Here is a 10261-nt window from a genome sequence, read left to right on the forward strand (position 1 = left end):
AACAGAGGAATCTGGAGGACTACAATCCATAAAGTCACAAAGAGTCAGATATGGCTGAGTACGAAACAAGTAGTTAGATGTATAGTGGTATATCTTTGTCATCTTGATTTGCATTTCCCTAATGATGTACGGTTTAGGGCATCATGTATGCTTATTTACTCTCTGTACATGTTCTTTGGTGAGGTGTCTGTTAAAATCCTTGGTATATTTTTAAGTGCATTTTTTTGTATACTTACTGTTAGGTTTTAAGAGTTCTTTATCAATTTTGGATATCAAATGAGTTTTTTGCAAATATTTTCTCCCCTTCTGCTATGGCCCTTTCATTCTCATCAACAACGTGTTTGGCAGAGCAGAAGGTTTTATTTTAATGAAGTTCAACCTGTCAATAATTTCTCTGATAAATCACACCTTTAGTGTTTTATGTAAAAATAATCACCTCATCCAAGGTCATCTATTTTTCTCTTATGTTTGCTTCTAGGAGTTCTACAGTTTTGCCTTTTGTATTTAGGTATATTTGCCATTTTGAGTTAATTTTGTGAAAGGTGTAGGACTGTGCCTAGATTTATTTATTTATTTTTGCATGTAAATATCTGCTTGTCCCAGCCTCCTCTGTCCATGGAATTCTCCAGGCAAAAATACTGGCGTGGGTTGCCATGCCATCTTACAGGGATCTTCCAAACCCAGGGATCAAACCCGTATCACTTAGGTCTCCTGCATTAGCAGGCAGGTTCTTTAGCACTAGCGCCATCTGGGGAACCCTGACTATATTTATATGTATCTATTTCTGCACTTTGTATTATGTTCCACTGATCTATTTATATTTTCTTTTACCAATACCACACTTTATTCATGCAACTTTATATTGAGTCTTGAAATTGAGTAAGGGCAGCCACTAATGTGGTTCTTCAACATTTTGTTGCCCATCCTTGATCTTTTGTTTCTCCATATAAACTTTAGAATTATGGGACTCTAAATCAGGGTCCCCAACCTCCAGGATCTAATCCCTGATTGATCTAATGTGGAACTGATGTAATAATAACAGAAATAAAGTACACAATAAATGTAATAAAAAATAAATAAACTTTAGAATTAATTTTTGTATATCCAGACATAGAAAAAAATAACCATGATTGTATTTTGGTGGAGATTGCATTTAATCAACATAGAAATGGCATCTAACATGGAATATATCTCCATCTATTTAGTTCTTCATACATCAGGGTTTTCTGGTTTTACTTACATATAGGTTGTACATACTCTATTTCACTTTTGGGTACTAATTATTTCACTTTTTGGTGCTAATTATTTCACTTTTGGATACTACTATAAGTGGTATTTGTAAAATTTCAGTCTGCATTTATTTATTGCTGGTGTATAGGCAAGCAACTGGCTTTTGTATATATTGTTTATTAACCTTGCATCCTGCAATCTTGATATAATTGCATATTAGTTCCAACTTTATTGTTGTTGTTGATTCTTTTATATGTTCTATATAGGTAATCATTTCATCTGTGGACAATTTTATTTCTTCCTTATATATTATTATGCATCTTTTCTTGTCTTGTCTTATTGCATTAGCTTGTATTTCCATTATCATGTTGGAGAGAAATGGTTGGAAACAAATACTGCTTTGTTCCTGTTCTTTGTGGGAAGAATTCTATTTCTTCATATCTTAATTTCTTAGAGTTTGAAATCTATAATCAATCTTCTGGTTAAACCTGAATTTATTTTTCCCCTCTAAAATTCAAAACACATATTTATTTCAAAGAGTAAAATCATTCACACTTTATTTTGAACTATTATTTCTCTATATTGACCCTTTAAATCAGATTATCATTAAAATGCTCACTTATTTTGACTTTAGACATACACTAACATTAAGAAAGTTGATGCCAACTAAGACACAATTTCATCTGTATACTAATCACTTCATAAAAGTATATCAATTCTATGAAGAAATTGAAATATATTTTTAAATTAATATAGTTACTGTTTAAATGTATTTTTATTAAAGATACTTGTAAACTAGAATCTCAAATGCTACTTTTACTTTGAGCTTTTATTGTTTCTCTACATTTAAAGAACTTTATGATATTTAAGCATGTTTTTAATATTTTCTCAAGATATTTAGCATAGGTTTGGCACTAGAAAGACATATAAATGTGGATATTTAGGTACTCTAAATTTCTCCATGATGATATCTAAATGAAAGACATTTAAGGTACTAAAAAATACCTACAAATCATTGAACAGACATACGGACATCCACATATACAGGCAAAATTGGTACTTCTATTAAAAAATATGAAGTCTTTATTTTGGATGAGATATAAACAGATGAAAAACAGAAGGGAAAAGGGATTGAAGATAAAATAATCTGGAACCTATCACTCTATATCTGAGGACATATTTTTAAAAGAATGGTTCCATGAGATCTACTATTAATAAGAAATTAGTTTCAGTTATAAGTAATCTTGGAAAGAAAAACAAAGCAAAACAAAACATGTATCTACTGATTACAACAGCTAGAGTGGCATAATATCAAATGTTATAAAATCCAGTTTTGTGAAATTAAATAAATCAAAGCTCAAAAGTTTATCTTCAGTATCCCCATGTACTGAGGCTGTGGAATCTGAATCATATTTCACAAAAGCAGATTATTTTTATAGTGATTATCAGAATTTAATTTTATTTTTTTTAGTAATTTCAACATTTTTTGCTGATCTATGCTAATACAAGTTCAGTTCAGTTCAGTCGCTCAGTCATGTCCGACTCTTTGCTACCCCATGGATCACAGCATGCCAGGCCTCCCTGTCCATCACCGACTCCTGGAGCCAAACCAAACTCATGTCCATCGAGTCAATGATACCATCCAGCCATCTCATCCTCCGTCGTCCCCTTCTCCTCCTGCCCCCAATCCTTCCCAGCATTAGGGTCTTTTCCAGTGAGTCAACTCTTCACATGAAGTGGCCAAAGTATTGGAGTTTCAGCTTCAACATCAGTCCCTCCAATGAACACCCAGGACTGATCTCCTCTAGGATGGACAGGTTGGATCTCCTTGCAGTCCAAGGGACTCTCAAGAGTCTTCTCCAACACCACAGTTCAAAAGCATCAATTCTTCTGTGCTCAGCTTTCTTCACAGTCCAACTCTCACATCCATACATGACTACTGGAAAAACCATAGCCTTGACTAGACTGACCTTTTTTGGCAAAGTGATGTCTCTACTTTTTAATATGCTACCTAGGTTGGTCATAACTTTCCTTCCCAGGAGTAAGCGTCTTTTATACTGTGCCACATATATCAGTATCATCAAAATTGAAACAAACAAACAGTATTCTATTTAGATTTTAAGGAGACATAACTAAGTCAATTGCATGAAGTGAGAATATAATTCTTCGTAACTACAAAGCATGTTATTAAAGATTTGCATAACTTTTAAGCTGTTAAAGTGGCTTTTAATGCCTATAATTATGGCATTCTTCATAAAGGAGTGAACAACTTAACTAAGATTTCCTGGAAAGGTATTAGTAAACAGGCTAATATGAGCATTAATACAGAATTGGCCTGAACTTGTGCGGGTATACTCAGTCACTTAGCTGTCTGACTCTTTGTGAACCCATGGACTGTAGCCTGCCAGGCTCCTCTGTCCATGGAATTTTCCAAACAAGAATACTGGAGTGGGTTTCCATTCCCTCCTCCAGAGGATTTTCCCAACCTAGGGATCGAACCTGTGTCTTCTGTGTCTCTTGCATTGCAGGCAGCTTCTTTACCACTGTGTGCCACATTTTGAACTTCAGGAGTGCATTTTTCTTTAGTTTTATTAGTTTTTATTATTTTTAGTATTAAGATATAGTAGATATTATAGTGCACATGAGACATTGGATTTATATTTGTTAAGCAAGTTACTAAATCAACCAAAGTATTAATTACTAAGTATTTAATTTGTAACAATAAAGATTCAGGAATGCCAATATTAGTTAATGATAGAATTTTCTCTAGGGAAAAAAGATATTTAAGTTTACACAAGTAAGAAAATCAAAATATGCTATTATCCAGAGTCTATGCAGAGATTATTAACTACATAGATAAACTACAGTGATGGTTTTAATTCTATGTGATATTTTTATTCTATGAAGACTTTTAGTGCACTAATATATCCACTATAATCTCAGGAAATATGCTAAACTTAATTTAAATAGAAGTATTCAAATATTTTTGCTCAAATGAAAATATCTGCTAGTCATATATCAAGTGATGTTAAACGTGTGGTTTTCAAAGTTGCAAAAACCTTAACTTTAAATATACAAAAGAGCATGAACAAGGTAATATCTTTTTGTTTTGGTTTAGTTTTGAGTTTTTGCTGTTTCGTTGACTAAATGGTGATACTTGACTGTGGGTATAACAGCAGTGATGTCACTGATGATCTAATCAACCAGATGATTCTAATCAACTAAGAATGTCAGCCTCATTAGAATTGACTGAAAATGAAATAGTAAGAGAAAAATAGAGGTAAGATAGCACCTTTAAGAAGATTTGTTATCATTTGTTTGCTTGCAAAGAGAAAAAATATGGTGCAGAGGTGCAGAGAATGGCAAGAGGTATGAGATGATCTTTAATAATTTTAAGATATATTCAGAATGGAGTATCATTCAGCCTTAAAAAGGGAAATCCCCCCTACTTGTGACAACATGTATAAACATGTTGGAGGACATTGTACTAGGCACAGAAAAATACTGCACAATCTTACTTAGTTATGAAATACTGAAAAGTCAAGCTCAGAGAACCAGAGAGTAGAATGATGATTGCCACGTGCTGGGGGAGTATGAAAAATGGGGGGATATTTGTGAAATTGTGTAAATATTCAGTTTTAAGATGAATATATGTTTGGGCTCTAATGTACAGCATAGTGACCATAGATAATAATACTGCTAAGAGTGTGGTTGCAACTGCTAAGAGAGTAGATCTTAAGGGTTCTCACCACACATGCACACAAACAAATTAACTACATGAAGTGATAGGTGTGTTAACTTGATTGTGAAAATCACTTAACAATGTATACATATCATTGTGTTATTTATCTGAATAAATCACATTATACACCTAAATGTATACATTTTTATTTGTTAATTATGCCTCAGTAAAATTAGGAAGCATTTAATTTAATTAATTCATTTATTTTTTTGCTTTAAAAGTTAATTTATTGGTTCATTGCATATTAAAAAAATCACATTAATTTGACTTACAAAGCATTTGCATTTCTTACTTAACATCTTTTCAAGATAATTTGCTTCCTTATGAATCCACCTATATACCATTTTAAAATCAAGAGTATTAATTTTTTTTAAATTTTTTCCCCAATTATTTTTATTAGTTGGAAGCTAATTACTTTACAATATTGTAGTGGTTTTTGCCATACATTGACATGAATTAGCCATGGATTTACATATGTTCCCCATTCTGAACCCCCCTCCCACCTCCCTCCCCATCCCATCCTTCTGGGTCATCCCTGTGCACCAGCCCCGAGCACTTGTCTCATGCATCCAACCTGGACTGGTGATCGTTTTACCCTTGATAATATACATGTTTCAATGCTGTTCTCTCAGATCATCCCACCCTCGCCTTCTCCCATAGAGTCCAAAAGTCTGTTTTATACATCTGTGTCTCTTTTTCTGTCTTGCATATAGAGTTATTGTTACCATCTTTCTAAATTCCATGTATATGCGTTAGTATACTATATTGGTGTTTTTCTTTCTGGCTTACTTCACTCTGTATAATGGGCTCCAGTTTCATCCATCTCATTAGGACTGATTCAAATGAATTCTTTTTAATGTCTGAGTAATATTCCATGGTGTATATATACCACAGCTTCCTTATCCATTCATCTGCTGATGGGCATCTAGGTTGCTTCCATGTCCTGGCTATTATAAACAGTGCTGTGATGAACATTGGGGTGCACGTGTCTCTTTCAGATCTGGTTTCCTCAGTGTGTATGCCCAGGAGTGGGATTGCTGGGTCATATGGCAGTTCCATTTCCAGTTTTTTAAGGAATCTCCACACTGTTCTCCATAGTGGCTGTACTAGTTTGCATTCCCACCAACAGTGTAAGAGGGTTCCCTTTCCTCCACACCCTCTCCAGCATTTATTGCTTGTAGACTTTTGGATAGCAGCCATTCTTACTGGCATGTAATGGTACCTCATTGAGGTTTTGATTTGCATTTCTCTGATAATGAGTGATGTTGAGCATCTTTTCATGTGTTTGTTAGTCATCTGGATGACTTCTTTGGAGAAATGTCAGTTTAGATCTTTGGCCCATTTTTTTACTGAGACATTTATTTTTCTGGAATTGAGCTACAGGAGTTGCTTGTATATTTTTGAGATTAATCCTTTACTGGATAAGAGTGAAAGTGCTAGTGAAATGAATAAAATAATATTGCAGGAGACTACCTGGAGATCTGTCAGAGTGAAGTCCTTGGGTTGTGTGAAGGGGATTCAATTTTTATATACATACGATGGCAAAGACTTTTGCAGAAAAAAAGAAATAAAAAAGATAGTTTGGAGAGACATAGTAGAAGGAGAGCAGTGTGTGGGCTCAGATGCAGGTAGATTGCAAATGCTGTCTCCTCACCATCCTAAAATAGACAGTGAGGTCATCAGTAGAAGATCAGAATGAGAAAGAACACAATGGAAATGTAAGCAAAGATGATCCCTTAACATATACAGAAGTGTACGATAATAAGGAGAAGTATAATAAGAAAGAGAAGTAGGATAGTAAAGGGACCAAAGAAAATTCTAGTTAGCTATTAAGGCCCCAAATTAGTTTAGTTACTGTGACTTTAAATTTTGGCCATTACCATGGATTTACATTTTACTCTAGTCATATTCACCTCTATGAATTCAGGCATGAGTTGTCTATAATTGGATTTTGGTTTAGTTAAAATAGTAAAGTGAAGTTAAAGGTGACAAGGGACTCATAGTTGTATGTAAGTTTCTAATAGGGCTATAGGTTTCTGAGGTTGATACATCAGAATAAGTAAACTGGAGCCTTAGCCTTAGAGGTTAGAGTGTCCAGAGTTAAAATTATGAGAGATCGCTAACATATAAGACATCAATATGGAAGTCAATAACCAAGGTAGTCCAAAAGACAAGTGCACGAGGTGGGGGGGTGGGGGGGGAGACAAGGAAATGTGATGTAAGTCATTGGGAATATTGTTTCTGTGGCTACTATCAAAATAGTAAATTACAATGGTAATAATATTGAAGAGAATGAGAGTAAATGCAAATTAAAATATTTTATTGTAATATCTATTTATAAGGGATACAATAGCATTTTTTTCTAAATTACTTTTCTAGCATCAGTATTAGTGTATTCAACTCTTGAAATAGTATGGGAAACATACTATGCTTTGACTGTACTTTGCTGCAGTAACTACTGTTACACTGTAGTTGCATTGTGGTAATGCAGTGACTAAGAAGGAGAAACAATGGTGATTTTCCCCTTGTTCTTTGGTTCCATGTGTGCCTTTTCCTGGGTCCTTAGCACTGAGACATGGATTTTATCTTGACATGTTTGGTAATAATAATAGCTTCATCACTGAATACAATTCTTTGACTGGAGCTGTCAAACAAACATTAAACAAATAGGTAAATGGAATTCGTTCCTCATGTTTCTTCTGAGAGGACTTCATTTTTTTCAGTTCTCATTTTTTCAGTGCTGTAAATGAAAAGAGATGAATTCTGGATTCTGTGCTGTTTGTGCATGCTGAATATTCCCAGGACTCAGGCCAATTAGGAAACAAGACTGGAGGCAAACAACAAAAACCCCATTGCTATATAGAATTTTCTTAGTTTTGACTTACTTTTCAATTTGTCTGAATTTAGTTTTCACAGTCCTCATATAGCTATTCTTTGTACTCTGTCCAGAGATTTCTATTGTCGTTTGTGGAGAAACAAGACTTTAGGGGGTTTACACCATCTTTACCAGCACAAGAATTCCAAGATTGCAATATTGAATTGATAAAAAGAAGCATATCATTCAAGGGGAAAAAAATACACCAATATTGAAAGGCAAACTAGTTTTTTAGGAAACAACTTTGCTGAGAAAGTTCTGGTATCTATGGTTAAAAAACTGGACTGTGCTAGTATAATTTCAGATTAGATTATGCTGCTACTGCTGCTGCTAAATCACATCAGTCGTGTCCGACTCTGTGCGACGCCATAGACGGCAGCCCACCAGGATCCGCCTCCCTGGGATTCTCCAGGCAAGAACACTGGAGTGGGTTGCCATTTCCTTCAATGCATGAAAGTGAAAAGGGAAAGTGAAGTCACTCAGTCTGGTCCGACTCTTAGCAACCCCATGGACTGCAGCCTACCAGGCTCCTCGTCCATGGGGTTTTCCAGGCAAGAGTACTGAAGTGGGTTGCCATTGCCTACTCCGAGATTAGATTATGAATATTTATTATAATCACAGTGCTACTGCTAAGTCACTTCAGTCGTGTCCGACTCTGTGCGACCCCATCCCTGGGATTATCCAGGCAAGAACACTGGAGTAGGTTGCCATTTCCTTCTCCAGTAAATTGTCATAAATAAATGCAGTAATATAATAAATACAATGATCTATGAAATTTCAACAATCAATTTTCATTTATACTTGTCTTTGTTTAAGACTTCCCTGGTGGCTCAGATGGTAAAGTGTCTGCCTACAATGCGGAAGACCCAAGTTCAATCTCTGGGTTGGGAAGATCTCCCGGAGAAGGAAATTGCAACCCACTCCTGTATTCTTGCCTGAAAAATCCCATGGATGGAGGAGCCTGGTAGGCTACAGTCCATGGGGTTGCAAAGAGTCGGACATGACTGAGCGACTTCACTTTCTTTTTTTCTTTCTTTGTTTAACTATGTGCAAGATTCTAACAATTTCTTTCCCCAAAACATTTCATTAGACATTAAATCCATGTTTTTGACTCATTAAAATATTTCATTAGATTAACAACTAAAAGAAAATAGGAATATCTCATAATTATTTCTATAGAAAAAAAAACAGCACTCACAGGAAAATTGTTTTACAATGCTGTGAGTAAAATTCTACAACAGTCTTAATAAAATGAGAGGAAAATCATACCATCTATGAAATTAAATCTGTTGTTTATGTTGTACACAGAGATTCAGTTATTTCTGCACCTGATAATATTGTTATATTTTTTCATTAAAATATGGTAACTACACAGTAAAAACAGCCAACTCTGAATATCAGTCATTTAGTGTCTATTTAAAACTATGGCAAGAACACACATATGTGCAAAGAAATAATTTGATGTTACAACAAAACTGTCCAAGTGCCTTAAGCCAAAGATAAACAGTACAGTGACAAGACTTCTGTATCATTCAACGTCATATTTGCCTTGGCTGCAGCATCTCGTTAAAAATCATATAATTTATTGTCCAGTTTTACTTCAATGGTTGGAAATAAATTACTTGCACATCTCTTGTGGATTAAGTTATCTCTATGCATACATATAAATCACACCAAAAGAAACCAAATTACCCCCTAAATGCTCATAGACTCATATTCCTCACTCATAATAACATTCATTTCCTATATAGACATTTAATAGTGTAGTACAGTTAATATGCTTCAAAGATGACCTATAACACTCAGGATTATTAACTACAACAAACCTGAACCGCAATTCAAGGCTGCCAGTTTCTTGGCAGTGCAGTAGATCATTTTAATTCAAGATATACCTGATAAGATTCAGACGCTCGCTCTACTTTTGAAGGCAATTTTCTCTGTTCTCTCTTTTCAGGCCAATAAAAGAGTCAGAATGTTAGGGTAACTTTAGTTACTCTAGAACTATCGTGGTTAAACTTGTCTTGGTTCAAATATGTCTTTAGCTACTTAAAACTTCTCTTCTGGTACATGTTCTAACTTTGAAACTCACAGTAATCATTTTGAAAACGTACCATAGCAAAGATTTTTATTTGAAAAATACCATGACTTTGCAATTGCATTTCTGGCAGAATTGTCATAATTAAATTTAACATTACAGTAGGGAAATTAAAAACTAAAACTACTTTTGAACATAATGCATGCATCCTTTCTAAATTATATCAACTATAAGAAACTCAAATGTCTTTAAACATGTTTTTATTTTTCAAAATAGGCAAAATAAAAAGAAGAGAATTATGGAAGTTAATATTTAATGTCTGTAGATTTGTTTAAATAAAGATTGAGATAACAAATAATAATAGAATAATATTAATTTA

The sequence above is a fragment of the Cervus elaphus genome, chromosome 30, assembly GCF_910594005.1.
Source record: "Cervus elaphus chromosome 30, mCerEla1.1, whole genome shotgun sequence".
Taxonomy (NCBI): domain Eukaryota; kingdom Metazoa; phylum Chordata; class Mammalia; order Artiodactyla; family Cervidae; genus Cervus; species Cervus elaphus.